This window comes from Syngnathoides biaculeatus, chromosome 10 (assembly GCF_019802595.1).
Source record: "Syngnathoides biaculeatus isolate LvHL_M chromosome 10, ASM1980259v1, whole genome shotgun sequence".
NCBI classification, from domain to species: Eukaryota; Metazoa; Chordata; class Actinopteri; order Syngnathiformes; family Syngnathidae; genus Syngnathoides; species Syngnathoides biaculeatus.
Genome location: NC_084649.1, coordinates 14,395,975 through 14,421,846, shown reverse-complemented (window position 1 = coordinate 14,421,846; position 25,872 = coordinate 14,395,975). Strand labels below are relative to the sequence as shown.

General features: G+C 41.5%; 1 protein-coding gene and 1 non-coding gene across 2 annotated transcripts in view; both read left to right on the top strand.

The window, feature by feature from the left end:
- The first annotated feature begins 2,740 nt into the window (after positions 1-2,740).
- Positions 2,741-25,872, top strand: part of LOC133507786 (inositol hexakisphosphate kinase 2-like) — a 45,133-nt gene continuing 22,001 nt past the window's right edge. The window contains exon 1 of the mRNA XM_061833219.1: positions 2,741-2,867. The gene's annotated coding sequence lies outside the window, so the exon portion shown is untranslated. The remainder of the gene's footprint in view (positions 2,868-25,872) is intronic.
- trnaf-gaa (transfer RNA phenylalanine (anticodon GAA)) lies at positions 2,947-3,019 on the top strand. Its single transcript has one exon. It is a non-coding gene; the product is annotated as a tRNA-Phe (tRNA).

Sequence of the window (25,872 nt, the reverse complement as noted above, 5' to 3'; positions counted from 1 at the left end):
CGTGCATGAGCTCTATAGTAACACTGGAGACTTATTTCATGTGACTTCTGGTGTGGCTTCTTTTCTTGCCTGACCTGCTTGAGACTGCTTCTGTGTCAAAAAATAAACCCACAGAAAAAGATATATATATATATATATATATATATATATATATATATATATATATACATATATATATACTTACAGTCTATCCTGTAAGTGGTCTTGTAACATACGGTGTGGACTCAAATGGAACAAGTGTCTCAATAAAAGCCTCAGAAAGTAAAACAAAAAGCAAAACACATGCACACAGTTAATCTTAGTGCTTGGTGAACTGAAGTTACAAAGTTAGATGTATTAAATTACTCAAATGTGAATTACTGTAACATTTCTGAACAAATTTGAATCGTATTATTCCACTGTACAATTTACATGTAGCTTTGTAAATGTACATGTTAATATCGGGACCATGGTGTGCTAGTAGTTAGCACAGCAACCTCACATTCTAGGTTTGAATCTTAGCTCGGAACATCCTTTGTTCTCTTAAATATATTTGGCAGCTTTTTTACATATTCCACATGCATACTGGGGTCATGGAAGACCCTAAATTCCCCAGAGTCATGAACGTAAGTGGGAATCATAGTTTGCTTATATGTGCCCTGCGACTGACTGGCAACCAGCCCAAGGTGTATGTTAATATACAAATGTAAAGGCGATGTAGTGATGTCAATGTAGCAATGTAGTAAAGTAATGTCACTAGTGACTGAGCTAGTACAGCTCTTGTGCGCGTCTGTTTGCATTCCAGAGCAAATCTCTCTGAAAGCTATTGTCTGTTAACTGATTTTCCCGATCATACCATGTATGTCCTTCTTCTCATTCCAGATTTTCTCCCGTGCTTCTCCCTGGTACAGCGTTCTGCATCTCTCTTATCTCTTATCAACATTTGGGCATTTCAAAGCGAAGTGGGGAACAGCTACAGTCTTTTGGAAGGAAAGTCACCTTGAGGGATGAAAGAGGAACAAAATAATGTGGGAGAGAAAGTAAAAGGGAGGGGCTGCCGTGCAAACTGGCATCAGGGGACAGGCACGGTATCGCTGCAGATTATCAATTTGATATTGCTCTGTCCACTGTGGTCACATCACACATTATAACAACATCCTTTTCCAGAATGCAGGAGAAGGCCACAATAACTGTAAATCATGTTATTGATCTTCCAATTGTCCCTCAAGTGGTTAATTCAATAATTAAAAAATAAAATCTTATACACAGCAGATGCTTCCAAAGTTTGACACAAAATGAACTGTATTTCAAAATACATAGCAATAAACTGAACTTCACAACCTCTTTTCATGACAAATACTCAAAATACTGTAATTTACGACCGAGATGCCATGACTTTTTTCATACGCTTTCAACCCCGCGGCTTATGTGGTGATGCAGCTCATTTGTGCATTTTTTCTAACGGCCGCAAAGGGGCACGAACAGAAAAGGCAAGAGTGAGACTGGTGGAATATATGTGCCAAGGAAGTGACTTTTACCAGTATGTAACCGGCCCTGTTAGCGCTGCGCTAGCATTAGCGCCGCGCTAGCGTGTTGCTGCTGTGTTACTGCCGCGTCTCAGTGATTTAGGTATGTTTTTCGGTTTTTTTTTTTACCAGCCCTGTTCGCGCTACCGTCTTGTTGCTATGTTAAGCTAAGCTAAGGTATTAAAACTTTGAAAACTCTTTCTGTGTATCATCTTTGTAAATATCTCATGTTTCAATGTGGGCACTTGCGGCTTTTACACACATGCGGCTTATGTATGTACCAAATGGTATTTTCATTTCAAATGTACTGGGTGAGGCTTATAATCAGTGCACTCTTCAGGCTGGAAATTACGGTAATCATCCAACATGGGCCATGCTCTGCTCATATTGAATAAGTAAGTTTCTTTCGGCTTGTCCCTTTCGGGGTTGCCACAGCGTGTCATCTCAGATGAAACGCACATATATGTTTGGCACAATTTTTACGCCGGATGCCCTTCCTGACGCAACCCTTCTCAGGGAGTGGAGGCCCCAGTGGGATCCGAAAAAAAAAAAAGAAAGAAAAAAAAAGTACAAATTAGTGTCACCTAGCTGTGGAGGAAGCCTAAAAATCCACTCAAAACGCCTGCTTCAAACAAAAGACATTTTTTCATGCATCTCGTAACAATAGATGTCCACCGAATTTTGTGTCTATTAGTGAAAGTGTTGTCTGGGCAATTTGTCAAAGTTGTACCCTTGAATTTGCCCAAAATGGCTTCTTCGTACCAAAATGGAGGACACTCTGATGAATTTAAGGTACGGCTCCTTCACTTTTTCATGTGTCCTATGATTAAGATAAACATGTTGAACAGCTAAACATAGATGAAGCTGGTGTCCAGAGCTAGTTCTTTTGGCCCAGTAGGGAGTGCTACTAAGTAAGTTTCGAGATGGTTGTTTTGATGATCCTTAAAATAGAGTAGCCTATATACGTTTGGCATAGATACACATTTGCAGAAATGGCTGTTTTCAGGCTCTAGCAACATTATTACTTTGGAAAAAAGACGATAAAACTTGGTTTTTATTGGCGCAGTTAACGAAATTAATTTCACAATGTTACTGATTGTTCGGTTACAAGGGGAGTATATCAGACAAGGAGCTTTCTAATACAGTATGACGTTTTTGAGCTCCACTGGAGGGTCAGCATATAACTCCGATGCTGCAGTTTAGCCAACATTAGATGTAATTGTCTTTTACAGGAGAGTACCCACCCTGAGCTGTGGATAAGTGTGCTATGCTAGCGTTTCCCGGTGTTCAACTATCAAACGTCATCAGGCCCAGAAACCCCAGGCGCGGAGTTGGAGCCACGAAATCCGACAAACTGCCACGGTAAGACACTTGCTTTCCATATGTGCCGTTGATGGTGACTTATTGACATCGAAATGTGTTCCCGTAACTTGCGTGGTGTGCCGAAATAGCTCAGTTGGGAGAGCGTTAGACTGAAGATCTAAAGGTCCCTGGTTCGATCCCGGGTTTCGGCATTAGGACTAGCAAGCGTTTTTATTTTATGTCTTAAAAGTCTCCCAACAACGTTCATGTAGAAATTCAGAGATGTATTAACGTAATGACATATTTACGTTCCTCTTGGAATGTTGTACGCACGACAGAAGGACGCACGCGTTGCGTAAAATTGATCCTTAGCGAACCTTAATAATGTTGTTTTGTCTTTTTGCTCATTAGTTTCTTTCTCAAACAGCACTTACATGTTAAAAGGGGGAAAAAAACGAAGAGAAAAATAGACTCGTGCATGAGGAAATTTACCATTTGTACCTGAATACTCATCAGCAGGTGGCGACCTTGTCCAATAAATCTGGGAACAGTCACCCTTAGTTTGTAAACTCAGAATCCTGCTCATGTGACGGCATTGTGTGTAGGGCAATGTACATTTAAAATGAAGATTCAAATCCAAAACATACTTTTTTCCCTCAAAATGTGACATGCAACAATTGACATGTCTTGCTTTCGTCAAGTACGCAGTGTTTATCAAACATTTCAAAGACGATTTATTTTCATGCAGGGTTTGCCGACCTCTATTGAGCCAGTTTTTCAATTTCCACAACAATCAAACATAGATGTCACAAAAAGTGCATGCAAATAATGCTAATTTAATCTCCAGTCACCCACAAATCAACTTAGTGTGTCTTTTTGCGAACGCAGCTTTATTTTAACTTCTGCTGTCTAATGTAAGAGCATTTGTTTTTCCTGTCCCTATACACCACTGGCAGAGATAAATGAACGAATATATATTTGTAATAAATAAATTGTAATTTGGGGTCACATAAAGTGAAACTGCATCATTAATTGTCCCTCACAGGTTGGGAATCACTGCTTTAATGTATTTAAAAGATACGCTTCAGAGTTTCATGAATTGTACATGTAGATAAAATAACTGCAGTATCAATCCCACAAACACCTCCAGTGTGTATCAGCAACATGAAAAACACAACATAATAATATCAAGCTGCATGCTGTAGCTTAATGCCAGTGATTGTATTTGCGTGTAGTGACAGGCAGCACAATTAAATATTGTTCCACAAGATAGCAGTTGGTACAATTAATCAGTGAGATTTTTCCCAATGTAAAATGTGTGTCTCGGGTCTACAACACTTTTCAAACACCGGTCGCCAGTAGATTTTAGGACCCTCAGATGCTGGGGATCATAAAATATGATGATAATTCGATATAGACAAGCCCTATGTTGTTATTTTATAACAGCTTTACATCGCACGCCAATGATGTACATCAGGGGTGCCCAGACCTTTTTACCCCAAGATCTACTTTTCAAGCAGCCAGCCTCTCGCGAGTTACCGACAACAATGGGGGGTGATGATGCTCCCAAACCGTTTTAAAGTTAATGTTATGTTGCCTCCTATATTTCAAATACAGAATTAGCTTTTTGTGCACTGCATTGTCTGTCCTTTTATCCTCAATCAGGCTGTGCCAAGGTGGAATTTTAAAATTACACACCATCTCATCCTGCATTTTCTACTTTGGCTTCAGACCAGACCTTTCCCACTCGGAAAAGAGAAAATCTCATTCAGTTTAACCACTTTTTCTTCAATTATTCACATACTCCGACAGTCATTGCAATTTAAATCAACAGCATTTATTTTTTAACTTTCTCCATTAATATTGAAAGTAAACATTAGCAACATGTCTAGCTCGTCTTTGCTCTATGTTGCACAGACTGTGTTGCTAACTAAAGAAGTGGTGGTGGACGCTGTCATTATAAAACACATTGATGGCCTGCATAAGTACTGTAACATTTGTAATTATGAGTGTACGTCTTTAAGGGGGGCGGAGGTGTTAGGTTAACTAGGAAAAAGAGAGTGTGGTGGAGCAGCGGTTTTTGTTAGAGAAAGTTCCATGTGCTGCCTAATAAGAAACCAGTGGCTTCTTCTTTTCATTTTTTACAGTACACAAATTGTGCCATTGGATGTAACAACCAGTCATCCCTCACTCATTGAATCACATTGCAAAATGCCACAAACTGAATAGCTGTATGTTATACTTTCAATTTGCATTGGATTATTTATTTTTTGGCACGCAATGCAGAATCACTGCGAAGATGAGACTGCATCAGCAGTGCACAACTGCGCGCGCGCACTGTTTAGAGGGAACATTGGCTGACGTCTTTTTTTTTCTGCCTAGCGATCGACGCATTGAGCACCCCTGATGTACAGTATATCCTTAATCACACTGCTCCTAGATTTGACACCTGTCGCTCATTCGGTTACACTACTTAACCATTACACTGACTGACCACAAACATTAGTTTCAGGTTCTTAATATGAGTGTAAAAAACAAGTTAAGGAATCTATCGAGTAAAAATAAAAGTCTTGGAAATTTCACACACCACAAAGAAGTCTGTTAACAACCCTACATAATATGAAATCTTGAAAAAAAATCTGCAGTTATGTAAATGTGGCTTCAAAAGTGTGAAAAATCAAGCCATTTTCTAAACTCTCACATGGCCGCTGAATGTGCTGAAGACACTGCCCCCTCAGATGCTGTCAATCAAATATTGTAGATAGGAGTGTGTACATTGTGCACTATAAAAATGATGGTAGCTTAAAAAGAAAAATCACATGAGGAGGCTCAGCTCCAAAATGTCATTATTGTTACTCTTATTGTAAAATAAGCCCACAAGCCAATTTAGACTCATTGGTGGGGAGGTAATTCGACTGCTGACCAATCATGTAACTACGTCAATGGACAGCTCAAGTTCTTATATAGTGGTAAAGGGAGAGGCTCATGCCGGACACCCGAGTGTGTCACGAGGTGATATAATATTTAGAAACCAAGCTATAATTTCCCTTTACAGGGATATTGAGTGCCGTTAATAGTAAAGTGAAAAAGTTAATGATTGTGTAACATGGGCTGTAATGAGTTATCTGTTATTTCTGCATTCAATTTACCGTATACTGTTAATGGGAATTTTAGGTCATATCGCCCAGCCCTACTCAAGAGAGCACTTATTATAGTTCTTTTATCGCATCTAATTTGATCGTGTCAGATAAAAGTCGTGTAATATAATTGTAGCAAGAGGCAAAGTTATTAACCATTTAAAAATAAATAAAAACAAAAACAAACCTTTGGACTTGTCAATTTGTGTGAGTGGCCTTCTCCTTGCTCTTATCATCACCTGTTTTGTGTAAAAGTATACAGTATTTTATAAACTAACTGTAATCTCGCCACCTCTTAAACCTTTGCCTCTCGCTTCTCTTCTAACTTCCCCCTTTTTTTTGTGCTCCGCCAGTAAAGATGCCACTCCTTAGTTTATTTATACACACCTTTCTCATCTCATGGCAGACTGAACCCAATGCACCCCGAACATGACACGCGGGGTGTTTGTGTATGTTTTCCAAGAAGAAGCCGCAACAAGGTGTTCATCAAAACATGTTTTTAGAATACAGTATGTGTCCATACTTGCATGAGAAATATGGAAAGAATGGGTCTTGGATTTTGCGTGTTGTGATGTTTTTTTGATAACATATGTACATAGTGATCGTGTATCTGTTAAGTGTTTCAATACTGATATATCAACATGGTTCAAAAAACTGGGTGTGTCGATTCTCTTCCAGCAGTTTCTTATCTTTAGTATTCTGTATATACAGTAGATAAGTTTCTGACTATGGTTTGTTGTTGCAAAGCATTTATCACAGAATGTCTGGCATCATCCCAAATCGTGACATCTCTTCACATCAGGGCTCCGAAGCAGTCTTCTTTCAGAAACTTTTTTAAATTTTTTTTTTTTTCTGTTTGTTTATCAAAGCAATAACCCTATTCATTTTTAATGGAAACCCACTGTAAGCAACAAGGTCAAATGAATAGTTAGTCCTCTCAACCTACACCTCCCAAAAATGCTAATTTGGGACGTGATTACCGTAATTTCCAGCCTACAGAGTGCACCGGATGATAAACCTCACCCAGTACATTTGTAAAGGAAATACTATTTGGTACATACATAAGCCGCACCTGTGCAAAAGCCCCAATTGCCAGCATTGAAATCCACATTGAAACATGAGATATTTACACAGAAAGACAATACACAGAAATAATTTTCAAAGTTTTAATACCTTAGCTTAGCTTAACATAGCAACAACACGGTAGCAAGAACAGGGCTGGTTAAAAAAGAAAAAAAAACATACCAGTAAATTAAAAAAAAAATGGCAGCACAGCACTAAGAGAGCCAGTTTAAAAAAAAATAATTAAATCACTGAGACACAGCAGTAACACGGTAGCACAGCGCTAACACTAGCGCAGCTCTAACAGAACCGGTAAAAAAAAAAACATACTGATAAAAGTCACTTCCTCGGCACATATATTCCACTAGTCTCACTCTTACCTTTTTTGCTCGAGTGCCCCCTTGCAGCTGTTAGAAAAAATGCACAAATGAGCCGCATCACGGCATAAGCCCCAGAGTTGAAAGCGTGTGAAAAAAGTTGCGGTTTATAGGCCAGAAATTACGGTCCAGTAAAGATGCTCGAGACCCGTGATTGGCTTAGGACCAGTGCAGGGTGTACCCCACCTCTCGCTCAATCACCTTGGATATGCTCCATCTCATATGAGGCCCTCGTGTGGATAAGCGGTTCAGAAAACGCGTAGATTTCTATTTACATTACTGAAGTGGTACACTTTATAGCTCCATATGTGTTGTTTATTGTTACACTTAAAGACCACTTCTTTAGGTAAAACTGCACAATCCAATGTGTTCCAACACTGTCAATTTTTTCAAGTAATAACACAAGCATACTAATATTTGTAAAAAAAATTTAGTACAACTGTTGCACTGGATCTCATTGAATTGTGGATGTACGCTGAATGTTGTGCCTGTTGGGTTAATACAATAAACTGGCGACCCACATGACCCCGCTGGCCTCATATCATGAGGGATCGACTGCTTTCATAGACATCGTCCCAAATGGAAAGGCAAGCAACATTGTACATTGTAACGTCACACCATGAACACACTGTACATGTCACTTTTTCATCTGTGACAGATAAATTATCACCTCACCCTGCCGATTGGCAATCATTTCTCACTGCCGCAATGTTCTATTCCGACATCTTTGGTAGTTCGCCAAATACCAGCCTGCAATATTATGGGCCCCAACATGTCATGTCATTAATAGCACCTGTTCTTTCCTCCTGATAAAGTCACGCCATGCAAAAGACATGTTGTCTTTGTCTTTCACTCAACTGTTTCGTCCCCTCTGCAGTGAAAGGAGGACTTTGTCCAAAGTAATATGAATCTACTAACTTTAAAAGTTAGTAGATGAGGGTTCACTGTTTCTATTAATGCCAAAATTATCCACACATTTCACCTAAAAACATCTCTAAATTGGAAAAGTATTATCGAAATTCCTCTCTCGCTCAGACATTCTAATGACTCCGGCCGGAAAACTGACAGCCAATCAGCCTTTGCTACGCCTCCAGTGTAACCCCCCAATTGCTCGTTGATACGTTTCACCAAACAGAGAACGTCCACTATCTGGCATTTTGTGGACGATTTTTGTGAAAAATAATTAGAAACAAACAAAACAAAAATAACAATGTACAATATTCAAGCCGACGCGTTTGAGCCAGAATACACACAAGCGGAACTTGACATGTTAGAGAGGGAGTGTGGCGCTGACGACGAACGATAGCAAGTCGCAATATATGGATCGATGTGTTTGATGTGTATGAGGAGCGTTCGGGAGTGAGTGGTCATGGAGCAGCAGCTAACGTCTTAAACAGCTCTCAGCCTGAATTCCTTCGAACACGAACATTACATTGGCGACGAGGAGTAAATGGAATCGTGCGTGGTGTCAAAAGAGGAACAAGGAGGAAAGACGGACTAGGAGGAAATACGGACTAAGACGAACTATCAGGACGCTACAGTGAACAACTAAGAAGCTAAAGTTAACGACGTTTCAGCTAATGGTTAAGAAGCTAAAGCTAATGGCATTTGATGTTTATGATGTTCCGATGTGTTTGACGCTTTTCTGAGGAGTTGGTTTAGATGTAGAGAATATACAGTGTATATACCATCTTGTATGGAGAATAGCATTCAAAAAAGGTTCCCTGAAGAAGATGGTGTTTAGGATATCACAAAGTCATGTATTAACATGAAGACTAATACCCTGTTAGATCTGTTTGTACACTCATACACTCATGACTGAAGTTTATTTAGAATGAACCAACTTTTACATACATGCAATTCATTTCCAAACAATATTGGTTTTGTAGCACATACATGACTCCCATACTTTGCTGGTTTGGTGCAAAACAAGTACACAGGCAACACAATGACATTCCTATTAGGGTCCAACATTCAACACTTCTTTAACCACATTACTACTTTGGAAATAATTTGACACGTTATCGGGACTACATTTTTCATTTCAAAATTTGAGATTGTACATGAATGGGAAAAAAAAAGCAAAATAAAGTCCGTGTTGGAACAACCCCTAGATGTCACAACCAAATTATTGTGTGACAAGAAAAAAAAGAATACTAAAGACGAGTTCCATTATTTACTGATGTTTGTGAGTTAACTGGGACAATTGTTTTTGCACAACAAGGTCCTTTTCTGGTCGCTTTTTTGATACAATGTTCTCCGGGATATTCTGAGGAGATGGATGCTAAGCAACGTTTCTTCCGGGTATGGCTGCGAAAGCTGGCACATATCCAGATTTTGCTTGGATTTAGAAACATTTTCTTTATTTTCAATTTGTTTTTCAGTTAATTTCCAAAATATATGTAATAATAATATTACTTTAGATTGGAGAGTCCTCCTTTAAGTTTGTATGTCAGCAAGGGACAGAAGACACAATAAGTAGGTTTGTTTTGCATTGCGCACATGTACAATATTTGCACTTCCTGTCTTTCGCTAGACCCCTCCCCAAGTCTCCTTCCTCTTTATAGATGTGTGGCCGAATGTAAATTTAAGATTATTAGTGCTGTGACACGTGCTGCTTTTGAGGCCCCCTCTCGCATATTTCCTGCCACCAACGCACTTCCGCACTGGCCCCAATGTGTCACGTGAGTTCAGAGCCTGCACAGGAAAGGAGAAAGAGGAAGAAGGCTTTCTCCACAGCATTAGTCAGAAATCACTTTTATGATGAGACTACGTTCGTTCACTGACAATCGCTAGTCTTTTCTTCCAAACCAGGTGTCTGTCGCGGTACTAAACTGACCCGATAGAGACAACATGGTGCTACAGGGCAGCTAGACTGCTGGAAAATACAAACTAAATGAAGAATAGGAGTAGGAGGGGAAAAAATGATGAAGCTAGGCTAACTGTTAGCTTATGTGGTCTTTGTCATTTTTACTGCAGTGAATGACTTGTGAGACACATTAGCCTCACAAACAGGCTGAAATCAATTCAACTGTCACTCAGTATAATTGGGTTTGGCAAGTACTTTTTATTAGTGGCCAATATTTGCCCACTAATTTTGCTGTAATTTGAAATTTTAAAAATTGGTGAACGCTAAACACCCAACAATCTAACATTGGAGACATCACAAACAACCAATCAAAAATGGCATCCAATTAATTGAACCTAACCCCAAAATCTGTTTCTGAGTAGAAGCAAGATCCAGCCAGAATAAACAAACAGGCAGTGGCAACCCCAACTGTCAACGGGCAGGAGGCCGGGCACACCCTGAATCGGTTGTCAGCCAATCACAGGGCACATCGAGACATACAGCCGCACTCACAATCACACTGAGGGGGAATTTAGAGTGTCCAATAAATATTGTATGTTTTTGGGATGTGGGAGGAAACCGGGGTGCCCGAAGGAAACCCACGCAGGCACGGGCAGAACATGCACATTCCACACAGGGGGCAGGATTGAACCCTGGACATCAGAACTGTGAGGCCAAGGTTTTCCAGCTGATCCACCGTGCTGCCTATGCACAAGTATAGTCAAATGAATGGAATTGTTTGCGGTTAAAATAATAACAACAATACAATAAATGTTTTTCCTCAAAACATTTTTCGATAAGAATACCGGGGGTGAGTTTTATATATGCAAGGGTCAATGAGGCTCAAGGTTTTTTCACAATTGCTCACTGTTGCTTTTGGTCGTGTCGCTCGGTGTGCGGCTGGCCTTATACAACCATTCAACACAGTTCCTCCTCTATATCACTACGGTAACAGCATGTGCTTTAGATTGCTTCTAAATCGGCTATCAATCCATCTCACGTCACAATCACAGAGCTGTGGTTCGGCCCGGATCAGAACTTGGAGATATGTGATTGTAGATAAACAGGTTTAACACAATGACTGTCGACCATGTTTTCCAATCACATCCAAGAGGAAACATCAGTGTTAAAACACTCACAACACCTTAGGTTAATCGATCAGGACAATCTACAGCAAAAATAAAAAATCAGGCCTTTGTCTTGGGTAGGTTCAGTTTTGACAGAATATGCTTGCTTGTTATTGATGTAGTCTGCAGTGGTGTCCAACAGTAGTGTGTCAAATGGAGAACTGTTCCTAATGTTTTTTTTACTCTGCGGCTAAGAAATTGGGGAAACCGCTCTTAGTTGTATCCCTCATTTTGACACTGTACCATCATTGTCAACAACTTTAGTAGCCCTCGTCTGTGGCCTTCAGCTACATTCCATTATGCAACAGACCACAAAATGGGGGAAAAAAAAATCAATATCGACACACAGTGCGGCAATAAAGTATATGTGGTAAAGGGCAATTGTATTTGTTTGAAGTGTATTTTTGGATGATTTTTTTTTTTTTTTCAGTTAATTGGCCGAAGGATAAACTAAATAAAGACGTGGTGGTTTAATCTTTGGTCATGTTTGTCCAGAGTGATTACGGTATCTAGTAAATCAATAGCTTTTCTTCCAGGTTTGTAATCAGAACTAAGACTGTCTCTACGCCGCTTGTATGACCATACGTCATGTCTCTCCTCGCTGGAGTTGCTGATAGACCGCAGTGTAATGTGATCCAGAGCAGGACTCAAAGCACTCGGCCTTCTTTATTAGGCTAAGAATGTCATTGACCAGTGCGTCGTTGAGTCTTAATATAGCCTGGAAATGAGCCTTGGATGAATGCTGGGTGCCAAGGTGATACAGTATGTAGCCGAGTTCCTTTTGTACCTGTGTGGGCCTGCAGTTCCACAAGGGAAAATACAGAACAAAATGACATGGTCCAGTCTTTATCCTGTGTATTCACACTCAAAGGTGTCATTCAGTTAACACCTACGTCCTGTCTGAGGCGAGGGTCATCAGGTGTGCACGCTCAGCAGATTTGATGGAGCGAGAACACTAGTCAATGACCTTCCTTTTGCGTATTTGTGTTAACAAGAAGAGGGCTCATACAGCTACAAGCATAATCATTAAGACACCTCACCATGACTGTACATACACCAATAGGAAGTGAAAATGGAAGAGTTTGTCCATCCTTTGAAGTCGGAATACTTTGTGGAAATTTTCGCCTATTCACCACAACATTTCAGAGATAAGGGCTTTCCAGTTCTTTCACATCTCCCCAGTTTGCATGCTCTCCTGCTGCCCTGCGATTGGCTGGTGACCTCCTCAGAGTGGACCCCGGCTCCAGCTCAGCCACGACCCTAATCAGGATAAGTAGTATGAAAATGAATGAATGGATGGATAACAGGAGGGCTACCATTAACGGTCCCTTTACTTTTGTTTGATTCTAATCTTGATGTGATGATGTGCAGATGTGGGCAGGACCCCTTGCCTCAGGTATCCTATGCCAAAAAGCCTCATTGGAATGCTGAGGTCCTCTTGTCTTCAGACAAGGTCACTGGGAGAGATCCTTATATGATTCTGACCTCCCTTTTTCTCTTCAAGGCCTCAAAAACACACCCTGTCCATTGCTGTATGCTCAGTGAGACACAGAGACCTGAACATCAATATCCATCCATTCATTTTCTGAGCTGCTCATCCTCGCAAGGGTTGGGGGTGGACTAGAGCCTATCTTCAGGCAGGGAGCGGAGTACACACTGAACTGTTTGCTAGCCAATCGTTGGGCACAAAGAAACAGACAACCATTCGCACTCATTCACACCTATGGGCAATTTACAATATTCAATTAACTCATGAGGAAACCAGAGGATCCACATGCATTAACTAGGGACTCTTAATTGTGTGATTGTGAGTGCAACTGTTGTTTGTTTTTATTTGCCCTGCAATTGGCTGGCAACCAGCTCAAGGTGTACCCCGCCTCCTGTCCGAAGATAGCTGGGATAGGGTCAACTTTTGTGACTCTTGTGAGGATACGCGGCTCAGAAAATGGATGAATGGATGAATGGTAAACAAGGGTGGATAAAGTATGTTAGATTTTGAAAGTATATAGCCCTTTTTGTAGTGAAGTATAATGTAATTTGGTGTGTGTGCAGTAAAGGTCATTTTGAAACATAATTTAGGGCTTACATTTTTGTGTTGTTTCCCACTGAATTTTTATGCCAACAAAATATAAACAGGCTGGACATTCACCTCCTGTTTTATATATCCATTAATTTTCAATACACGAGATGAGTTGACTTGGTGCCGCACAGCTGCAAGCATTAGATCAGTTTCACTGAAACTTATGTAAGCCAAATGTTCCCGTTCAGGACGTCAGCAGTGTCGATGACCCTTTGCCTGGGCTTCCTTTCCCCCTTGGAGGTGATGCTCGCAGGGTTTCCACGTCAACTACAGTCTGCCGACTCGCTCATATGCCACAAGAGATAAATGTCTGAAGAGCTGTTCATCCATGCCACACATACGCACTCACGCGCGTTAACACTTTTTCCTAGGGATGAGTCCGGTGTTGATTTTGGCTGGCGGTGACAGAATATTTGACGAATGACTTTGCAACAGAGAGTCAGGATAGTTTTCTGTGGTTGAAGGGAATACAAGTGGTGGTCATTTTAAAATTGGTGGGCTCACACCTGCAGTGTGCAAAAAAAAAAAAAAAAAATCATGTTTACTTCCATCCACCAAATAAGATATGATTTCCATACAATTGTATAGAGGGTGGCACGTGATTTTAAGAACTAAATTAATTCAGTGCGGTCAAATTTAGTGTAGTGGTTGACTTTTATACAGCCAACATGAAATCCATTCCCACTTAGTAACTGTATGTCTGTATGATGCCCTCTGATTGACTAGGAACCTGTCCGGGGGAAGTTTGCCTTTTGCGTAGTTAGCTGGGAGAGGATCTGCTTGTAAATACTAATGATCATAATAAAAATCATGTGTAGTTGTGACATCAAGGGAACAAGACGAAAAAAAATCTTAGATTTCTTCATCAGACAAAACTTCAAAAAAAATGAGAGAATAAAATGTTGCTCCTTTTTCAGTTCAAAGTTCAGTGACTCCAAGCAGTTTTTATGGAACCAAAAGGTGAGAACAATGGCCATACCCACGTTCATGTCTCAGTATTGGTCTACGCTTGGGTTGCAATCACGTGCTAATCACCGCCATTTCTACAGACTAGCTCGTCGTTGCAGACGACATCACCATGGCAATGTCCACAGACCCATGTGTAAGCAGTGAGCGGCGGATGTTTTCTGCCTACTTTAATTTACTCGATGATGTCGCCAAAGCTAGATATGTAAAGAAGATCAAACTTTGTGAAGCTATCGATCCCTATACTCTCCACAACGACGTCCTTTCAAAGGATCTGAAAGACTTCCCTGAAGTAGAATATCAGGACACTAGAAATACACATGCTTACCACTTACAAAATGATCAGAACAGACTTTCAAATAACCATTTGCCTTGTGTGCTCGAGCATTGTTCAGATTTGCATGTCGTATATTTGCAAGCCACTTTTGTTGCCGTTTTTTCGGTAACTCCATTCTATCTTCTCCTTTATGCAATCTAATCTTTGAAACGGAAAAATCGCATTCCAATGTCTCTATTCCTGCGATTTCCTCATCCGTAGACGCAACAAAAATCTGGCATGATGACGATGGACAGCTGACTGCTTGTCTGCAACAATGGCAGTCAAGTACCCAGATGAACAGGTGTGACGTCACGTCCAACCTAGCCAGTCATTATAGTTTACCGTCATTGGAGCCAGGGGAGCCAGTGCTTTATAAGATCCATCAGATTGAGCTCTGACGAAAAACAACTGTACTGTGTGGCAGGCGGGACCCATCTTATTACTGCCATCTATAGGACTGGAGTGTAGCACTATCACGTTTATCATTTTCTTGTTATCAGTCAGACAGCTATGTTTTTAGAGCTTTCCTCCTTGCTATTACAGTTATTTTGGTGTCCTTCTGGCAAGAAGCAGCATTGCACTTCGAGAGCCAAAATAATCTCATCAGATCTCCACAAAATTGTTTTAGCATGTGTCCATCGTACCTCTCTATGAACTGACAACAATAGAGCAAATATGTGCTCTTTCCAACCCATAATCTGTGGCTGTGGCCTGCGTTTTCCATTGTATGTCCCACTCTGGACGACAATAAGGGACTCTTGTTCACAACAAACAACATCTTGAGGAAAAGTATGGCACACAAAACAGTCATTGACCAGCAGTGCATTGCGTAAGCATGAATGTAGATTGCAAATAAGCATGCGCTTTCATAAGAGGAGGGTTGTGGATTATTGGAGGACCTTTTACATGTCCCAGGTCACACTTGCTGTGTTGTCAGTGCAGGGGGAATGCAGAAAACCATGTTATGCAGTTCTGTCATTTCACAGAATGACACAATTTAATTTCTGATTTTCATTTGTTATTTCTTTGTATGCATGGATTACTTGGGTTGCTCTCAACATACAGTCACTGATGGTGCAGTGTTACACATACCTTACTTTGGTGCTGGTAGCGTGGGTTCAATTCCCACTCTGTGATGGTGTCAATATGTGCCCTGCGACTGACTGGAGACCAATTCAGGGTTTAGTCTGCCTTTCGCCCAAAGCTAGTTGGGATAGGCTGTAGCACTCCAGCGACCCTTGCGAGGATGACTTGGTTGCACCACACCTTGACACCCAGTCTGTGAGAAAAAATGGCTACTCTAAACCAGTCCACATTGCAAAAAAGGTTGGAGAACACTGATATAGGTGACTCAGAGGTGTGAAGGGCATGGCTGTTGCTAACCTTACTCCTTTATGATATGAGATTAATATAGCCTTCAACTCGGCTCAATTCAACTTTGTTCATACTTAGCAAGCCCTTTACCTCAAGTATTATAAAGAGCAACAAGTCTGGTGTGGTGATTCATCTGTGCTTACATGCTCACGCGAGGAATTTTGTTTTTGTCAGCAGTTGTTGGAAATTATAGCAGGCCTAGTTTGGCAAGAAGTGATTGCTTTCAGTCTCAGCCCTGTCCCCTTCCTGTCTGGCTATATTTAAACTTGCTCTTATTAAGAGCAAATGTATCCTCTGAAACTTTGGCTTGGGCTATAATTTTTTGATTTCCGTGTCCTGTTTTTAGTCCCGGTAGGTTGCTTCCTTATTGCCCCAAATGACTCGAGAAAGTCTTATAGGTTGCTCTGTTGAGACTATTCAACCTCTTTTTTTAGAATGACTCACCTAATGCTTACAGGGACGGGATGTCCCAGTTCCAAGACCTTTAATAATTTTTTTCAACACGACTTCCCTAATACAATCGAGGATGTGGAGTACAGATTTCAAAGCTTCCACTCTTTCAACTGTCATTTTGTATTCTGATATCACAGACTTTCACTTCACAGGCTTCCTTCCTATTCCCAACAATGCAAACCAACTGGACATGTGCTGAAATGACTTTTCGCAGAGAAAACCTTTCTTACTGGCAACACCTCCATCTGCCACTTAAGCGTTCTCAGAGTCTGTTCTCAGAGACAAGGTAGCGATGTCTCTTTTGCCTGACAGCCCAGCACCATTAGACCCACAACCTGTTCTATTTTATCCCATCTGTGGATTGTTCTCTCTGCCCTCCTTTTGTCTGATCCCTTTCTTGATCTCTAGGATTTACCACCGCTTGTCATCATGGTGAGCAGAAGAGTCAAGGTTACGCAACTCAGGATTATTTCAATGGATAAATTGAGTCGGACAGGCTGAAACCACAGAGCATACCCTAGGTTCAAATGCATTCCCACAGTTGGTTGAAAGAGGTCACACATTCCCTTGGTAAAGTGTTAAAACATAAGCTGAAAGATGAAGAATGTGTACGTTATCTACTGGACGATAGTGTTATCGTGAAGATTTGTGACTTTTAAAGATCCTCATTATGCATCAAAACAATAATAAAAATCCTAAAGAGCATTGTGTCCCAAGCTACACTGTGTATCTCCTAGAACCAAACCATGATTCCTTTTGTGCAATACCTGATTTTTGGACTGCCTACTTATTTGTCGATTGACAGTTTTGGGTTTCTCTTGGCGTGTGTGTGTGTGTGTGTGTGTGTGTGTGTGTGTGTGTGTGTGTGTGTGTGTTGTGTGTGTGTGTGTGGTGTGTGTGTGTGTGTGTGTGTGTGTGTGTGAGATCAAGCCTTGATTGGAATATCAGTTGTGTATTTACTGTATTTCCGTTATACTCTGCCAATATGTTTATTCTAAGTGCAAAGATGGAAAGACTTGACTTTTTTGACATTCGACTTGACAGTTCTATGACTTGTGACTTGTTTGCCAAAACTTCAGAAAGATTTGACTTTTGACTTGGAAGCCAAGAGACTTGATTTGTCTTGAACTAGATGACTTGGCAAGTCATGTCATTTGGAGTAGGAAATCTGCAAACAATTTGCCTTTTTTTCTAAGAAATATATTTGAAGGTTCATTCACACCAACCTGGCAAGAGTCTGCATTGTTGCGCACTTACTAGTGTGACATAACCACTTGCATGAACAATGATGGAAGACGCTCCAAAGATAATGGATTTTGGATTCAAGGATCATGTTTGCATTCCTTGCAGCTCTGGCTGACTATATTAAAATGTTTTATCTTAACTAGTGTTATTTTGCAAAACCAAATACATTTCATATTGTGATCATACAGTGTTTTTAGCAAAAGTATCTGGAAACAAATAATTTTCCTTGTAATCAATTCTTACATTTATGTACCAAAATACATGTTATTTACAATTTAGAGACCGTCCCTGAATGCACCTTGTGCAAGTAAACATAAATGGAGGCTGCATTGAATCAGTTGTCAAAAACTGCATTTATGTCCTGCTCCTGCCCCCTGCGATGACCTTGACGAGCATAAACCAGGTAGAAAAGGCTTTGCTTTTTCCGCTACAAAGCTCTTGTGAGACCATATCGAACTGTACGCTTAAATTGCTTGGAAGTTGATTACCAAACGAAGGTAGGATATTCTTCTCGAGGTTGACTTTGCTTTTACAGTGCACAGTAGTCAGAGATGACTGGCACCGGCCAGCTCCCCCACTGGCCCAGATCCCAAGCCCCACAGGATTCCCATTAAAGCCCCTCTGTCACGGAGGCCTGCCGGGTCTAGTTTCTCTTGGCACCACAATGTGACCGAATGAGAGCAGCAAATGACGGGAGGGGATTAGTTTCTGATGAGTGACTAAGGTTTCTCGGATTTGCACAGACACACACACATTAATTGGACAAAAAACACTTTCTATGTTCAAATGTAATATAGTTTTTCGATAAAATCTTGTCAAAAGCTTTTGTCATCATCTTGGTGGTTTACACCCACTGGTGTGGTGTTATGGTGGCTGTTATCTCTGAAGGCATTAAATAATTTATGAAAAGTTATTACCAGGAGTACAGACTCTAAAGAATCTCACACACAGACTGCATAAATCATTAGTCTTAAGTGCAGATCATTTGAGCTGAGGCTTTCCTGTCTTGGGTTTGCACGTTTTACTTGTGTTTGGGTGCATTTTCTCATTGTATTCCAGCTTTCTCCCACATTCTTAAAATGTTGGGAGCAATGAAAATCTCAAAATTGTTCATAGGTGTGAATGTTAATGTTAATGGTTGTTTGTCTCTGTGCCTTGTGATTGGCTGGCGACAAGTCCGGGATAAAGCTTTGTCAAGCAAAGTGTTGGACATGCTTTATAGTGACAGCACTGCCCTGTCACTGGTTAACGCCATGTCACATGACTTAATGGACTTCATAGTATGGGCCTGCAGAAACTTTTGTCAGTTTTGGACTCTTGTAAATTGATTTTTGGCAAAATGGTTTGTTGTCTGACTAATTAGGCTTTGCACTATTGGGATTTTTCAGCAAGTTGAAAAAAGCGATAATCAATCACGATTCAATTACAAGATAGAGCAATCAGTCTATTTAAATGAACTGTTCATTTATTGTATACACTTGTGTACTTTAGTCTTCAAAAATATTTATAATAAACAATTTGGTTCATACATGTATGCTAGGCTTCCACCTCATGAAGCATGTTGAAAATTGTCGTCTGTGGTGTTGCATGATGAAAACATTTTTGGGCCATAAGCGCTTCTTCTTCATGTATGTCATTATTCTCACGTCATCGCCAGCGGACTGCGGCAGAAGTCTTGCCCCATGCAGCCACATCCTCACCTAAATGACCTCAACTGCATCCGTAACCACGTTGCAACAGAAGGCCACTGGCGCACAGTTGTCACACCCAGATTGTCATTAACACATTTCCACTCACCTCCTCCACTTTCCGAGCAAAAATGCATCACTTTTCTTCCTGTGAAGGCATTGCAGATTCATATTCCTTCTTCACAACCAATGTACAACATACAACAGATAATGAACATGCATCTTCTTCGAACATCTATCCATCCATCCATCCATCCATCCATTCATCCATTAATTGATCCGCGTATCCTCACAAGGATGAAGAGAGTGCTGGAGCCTATCCCAGTTATCTTCGGGCAGGAGGCGTGTACACCTTGAACTGGTTCCCAACCAATCGTAGGGCCCATAGAAACAAGCAACCATTCGCACCCATAATCACACCAAAGGGCAATTTAAAGTCATCGATTAATGCATGTTGCTGGGTTGTGGGAGGAAACCGGAGTGCCCGGAGAAATCCCACACAGGCACGGGGAGAACATGCAAACTCCAAGAGGCGGGGCTGGTCCTCAGAATTGTGAGGCAGATGCTCTAACCAGTCACCCACCGTGCCCTCTTATTTTCAGATGGGACATGAGATACAGCCTACCTTTCCATCCACCTCACTGCTTCTGTAGGTCAAGAGAGACATTTTAATTTAGACCTCCACTGAGGCCAAAAAATTGTGCCATATTCTTTGTGGATAACCCCCTTCTGCATGTGCCTTAATTTTGTCATGAAGATTCATGCATTAGTTAATGTGAAAGAAGAACAAACGTAAAATATTAAATGACTATTATTATCAACTTATTAAGTTGTTCATCCTTGACTGTTGCCCCCCCCCCTTATCATTTAATTCTGCACACTAACAAAAAGCAGTTAAAAACAAAGCTCCTCGGGGTAGTGCGACAAATATGTGATTTACAGATTATTTCAATGCAGCCCTATGGGGGCACAAACCAGTGCAATCTGTAGGCCAGTCCCAAGCCCGGATAAATGCAGAGGGTTGCGTCAGGAAGGGCATCCGGCGTAAAAACTGTGCCAAACAAATATGAGCGTTCATCTAAAGAATCCCATACCGGATCGGTCGTGGCCCGGGTTAACAACACCCGCCCCCGGCACTGCTAACCTGCAGGGCGTCGGTGGAAATTCAGCTACTGTGGGTCGAAGACAAAGAAGAGGAGGAAACCGGATCCAGCGTCAGAAGAAAAAGAGGAATGCACAGAGCCTACAACTGAGTGTAGGGACTTTGAATGTTGGGACTATGACAGGAAAAGCACAGGAGTTGGTTGACATGATGATTAGGAGAAAGGTTGATATTCTGTGCATCCAATAGAGCAGGTGGAAAGGTAGTAAGGCTAGAAGTTTGGGAGCAGGGTTCAAATTATTCTACCACGGAGTAGATGGGAAGAGAAATGGAGTAGGGGTTATTTTAAAGGAAGAGCTGGCTAAGAATGTCTTGGAGGTGAAAAGAGTATCAGATCGAGTGATGAGACTAAAATTTGAAATTGAGGGTGTTATGTATAATGTGGTTAGCGGCTATGCACCACAGGTAGGATGTGACCTAGAGTTGAAAGAGAAATTCTGGAAGGAACTAGATGAAGTAGTTCTGAGCATCCCAGACAGCGAGAGAGTTGTGATTGGTGCAGATTGTAATGGACATATTGGTAAAGGAAACAGGGGCGATGAAGAAGTGATGGGAAAGTACGGCATCCAGGAAAGGAACTTTGAAGGGCAGATGGTGGTGGACTTTGCAAAAAGGATGGAGATGGCTGTAGTGAACACTTATTTCCAGAAGAGGGAAGAACATATAGTGACCTACAAGAGCGGAGGTAGAACCACGCAGGTAGATTATATTTTGTGCAGACGATGTAATCTGAAGGAGGTTACTGACTGTAAAGTAGTGGTAGGGGAGAGTGTAGCTCGACAGCATAGGATGGTAGTATGTAGGATGATTCTGGTGGTGGGTAGGAAGATTAAGAGGACAAAGGTAGAGCAGAGAACCATGTGGTGGAAGCTGAGAAAGGAAGAATGTTGTGCCGCCTTCCGGAAAGAGGTGAGACAGGCTCTCGATGGACAACCGAAGCTCCCGGAAGACTGGACAACAGCCGAGGTGATCAGAGAGACAGGCAGGAGAGTACTTGGTATGTCATCTGGTAGGAAGGGGAGAAGGAGACTTGGTGGTGGAACCCCAAAATACAGGGAGTCATACAAGGAAAGAGATTAGCGAAGAAGAAGTGGGATACTGAGAGGACTGAGGAGAGGCGAAAGGAGTACATCGAGATGCGACGTAGGGAAAAGGTAGAGGTGGCAAAGGCTAAACAAGAGGCATATGAAGACATGTACACCAGGTTGGACACGAAAGAAGGAGAAAAGGATCTCTACAGGTTGGCCAGACAGAGGGATAGAGATGGGAAGGATGTGCAGCAGGTCAGGGTGATTAAGGATAGAGATGGAAATGTGTTGACTGGTGCCGGTAGTGTACTAAATAGATGGAAAGAATACTTTGAGAAGTTGATGAATGAAGAAAATGAGAGAGAAGGAAGAGTTGAAGAGGCAAGAGTGAAGGACCAGGAAGTGGAAATGATTACTAAAGGGGAAGTCAGAAAGGCACTACAAAGGATGAAAAATGGAAAGGCAGTTGGTCCTGATGACATACCGGTAGAGGTATGGAAGCAATTTGGAGAGATGGCTGTGGAGTTTTTGACCAACTTATTCAACAGAATACTAGCGGGCGAAAAGATGCCTGAAGAATGGAGGAAAAGTGTTCTAGTTCCCATTTTTAAGAACAAAGGGGATGTTCAGAGCTGTGGGAACTATAGAGGAATAAAGTTGATGAGCCACACAATGAAGTTATGGGAAAGAGTAGTGGAGGCTAGACTCAGGACAGAAGTAAGTATCTGCGAGCAACAGTATGGTTTCATGCCTAAAAAGAGTACCACAGATGCATTATTTGCCTTGAGGATGCTCGTGGAAAAGTACAGAGAAGGTCAGAAGGAGCTACATTGTGTCTTTGTGGATCTAGAGAAAGACTATGACAGAGTACCAAGAGAGGAACTGTGGTACTGCATGCGTAAGTCTGGTGTGGCAGAGAAGTATGTTAAAATAGTACAGGACATGTATGATGGCAGCAGAACAATGGTGAGGTGTGCCTTAGGTGTGACAGAGGAATTTAAGGTGGAGGTGGGACTGCATCAGGGATCCAGGCTGAGCCCCTTCCTGTTCGCTGTGGTAATGGATAGGCTGGTTAGACTGGAATCCCCTTGGACCATGATGATATGGTGATCTGCAGTGAAAGCAGGGAGCAGCCAGAGCAACAATTAGAAAGATGGGTGTACGCACTGGAAAGGAGAGGAATGAAGATTAGCCGAAGTAAAACAGAATGTATGTGGATGAATGTGAGTGGCGGTGGAGGAGGAGTGACACTCCAGGGAGAAGAGATAGTGAGGGTGGACGACTTCAATGACTTAGGGTCAACAATACAGAGCAATGGTGAGTGCGGTAAGGAAGTGAAGAAACGGGTCCAAGCGGGTTGGAACTGATGGCGGAAGGTCTCTGGTGTGTTATGTGAAAGAAGAGTGTCTGCTAGGATGAAGGGCAAAGTTTACAAAACAGTGCTGAGGCCCGCCATGATGTACAGATTAGAGACGGTGGCGCTGAAGAAACAACAGGAAGCTGAACTGGAGGTGGCAGAAATGAAGATGTTGAGGTTCTCACTCGGAGTGACCAGGTTGGATAGGATTAGAAATGAGCTCATTCGAGGGACAGCCAAAGCTGGATGTTTTGGAGACAAGATTCGAGAGAGCAGACTTCGATGGTTTGGACATGTTCAGAGGCGAGAGAGTGAGTATATTGGTAGAAGGATGCTGAGGATGGAGCTCCCAGGCAAAAGAGCGAGAAGAAGACCAAAGAGAAGGTTTATGGATGTGGTGAGGGAAGACATGAGGGCAGTTGGGGTTAGAGAGGAAGATGCAGGGGATAGGCTAAGATGGCAAAAGATGACACGCTGTGGCGACCCCTAACGGGACAAGCCGAAAGGAAAAGAAGAAGAAGACAGGAGATTATTTGATCTTGCATGGACATGCTGAAAAACATTTAGCATGATTTGTTAGGAATGGACACAAATATGTGGTTTGCTTGCAGCTGTGTCTTTCTACGTCTGCTCCCTGAATATGTCCTGGTATTTTTCCACTTCGTATCAGGAGAAAGATGAGAGGCTATTCATAACTGTGTTTGGTTTTCTTTTCTTTTTTCACCCTGCATCTTACCAGCTTTGCCCATACCCATCACCTTTCTTCATCACCATGAGCCCTAACACTGCAGCTTGGAAAATTCCACACTGCAGCAAAACGAGGGGTGGCGGAGGAGGAGCGAGCAGGAGAAAGAGAGAAAGTGGTGCAGGTAGGACCGAGTGGGAGGGACAAGCGGAGAACGTTTAAAAGCAGGAATTGATGATGTGAATGTATCAGCATGATGTAGGACCATATTCTTGTGAGAATTAGTATGGTGCCTGTGCGGTGACTAATATGATCATTTATTGATGAGGACAAAGTAAAACTACAGCTAAACACTGCACTTTTGATACAATGTTTCATAAATGTCTTTTAAACAGTTCATAAGCATGCATAAGTGCAGGCACAAAAAGTAGGACAGCAAATTGCTGCCAGAAATAAAGTGTCTACATTATAATTGGCAGAGGGTAAACTGCATTTAAAATTTTGTACAAAAGTAAGACAGAGGCAGACGAAGCGAGTGAGGTTGGAGTGATGCAGCTCTTTGGACACACTTAACTCTGCAAAAACGTGCTTCAATCGTCACGTGCTGCAGTGCCCCAATACTGCTGCACCCAAAAACACAACTCACGAGGCTTACAGCCTCATCTGCGCTGTGAATCATGCCGCAGCGGCCACGACGTCAGGTACACCTGCACCATCTAAATTGACATGCTTCTGGCTTTAATGCAAAGCATTAGGAACAAGTCAATGTACCAATGTCTTTCTATACCACTGCAAATTAGGTGTACCTGATATTGTGATTGGCAAATGTACAATGGATATAAAAAGTCTAAAAACCCCTGAGATATTAAAAAATGAAATGATAGTACATTTCTTTTTTTAAAAAAAATACACCATTAGTGTAAAACAAATAAAAATAAACGGGTGAAACAGACATTTTCCAAGTGTGCAACCAACTACAGCTGAGGTGCATCATGAGCAAGCCTTGGCCACTGCCAAGAGGGGCATGGCCAGGCCACTGCTCTGGGAGGTGACACCTGTCACTGGTCACAGTTGTTTTACATTTGGACTGTAATTAGACAGGCATTTAAGTTGGAGTTTTTGTCACTGGCATTTGTGAGTGAGTTGCATTCACTGACTGTGGGACTCTCCGCTTCTACGCGTAATTTAGACTAACCCTAGTCACAGCAATTCTGTTCCCTTTTGTTTGATCCTGTCCTGTTGAGTTTGTTAGTTTGCCCATAGTTATCGGACCTTGATGCATGTCTTTTGGATCCTGCCTAGCCTCGCTTTTCTGTGGCTCTGCCCTGTCGGACTGCTCCAGCATGTATGACCCAGTTTCCAGAATAAACCACTTTATAAAAAATAAACAACATTATGCCTGTGCCGCGAAGTCCTGCATGTGGGTCCGCCCCTGTACCGGAGTTTCGTGACAAGGTGTGGTTATATTTAGAATTAACCAATTGCATTTAAAGTAGCTTTATGAGGCAACACTCACTTGTCAGCATTTAAAGTGGCTCTATTTAATTACCCTTAACCTGAAAAAATGTAGATGTTCGAGTTGACTTTTTCTGACTTTGCCTTCGACTGGATGCCTGAAGCTTTTGTGCTAAGACTATATCCGATTTTGAACTGCTCATAATTTCAGTTTTCACCTTGCCTAAAGACCCAATTCCATATGAATAAACCCATCCCCAAAGCATCGCACAGACACCGCCATTCGTCCTTGTTGGTATGCTGTTGTTTTGTTGATGAGCAGTGTTGTGTTTGCGCCAATCGTGCCCTTTGGAATTACAGCCAAAACGTTTAATCTTGGCTTCATTGTACCATAACACATTTCCACACGTGTTTGAAAGACTTTTCAGATGTAATCTATTTGTAGTAATGACACACTTTAAATGGGTAATATGAGTTTGAATATTCTGAATAGAGCTACATCCTAGTAATAAGCAGAAATGTCCAGTTTTTTACTTACCCTCTCGAAAATTGAACAAGTTAAAAGTCAGATTAATGGTGAAAAAAATATGACATAATTTACCCTGGTATCATTTTTTTTAACCTGACACTTGAGCAGGTGTAAATAGAGTTTTTATATCCACTGTATGTATGACCTATTTACACCATGCAGGGCTCACAACA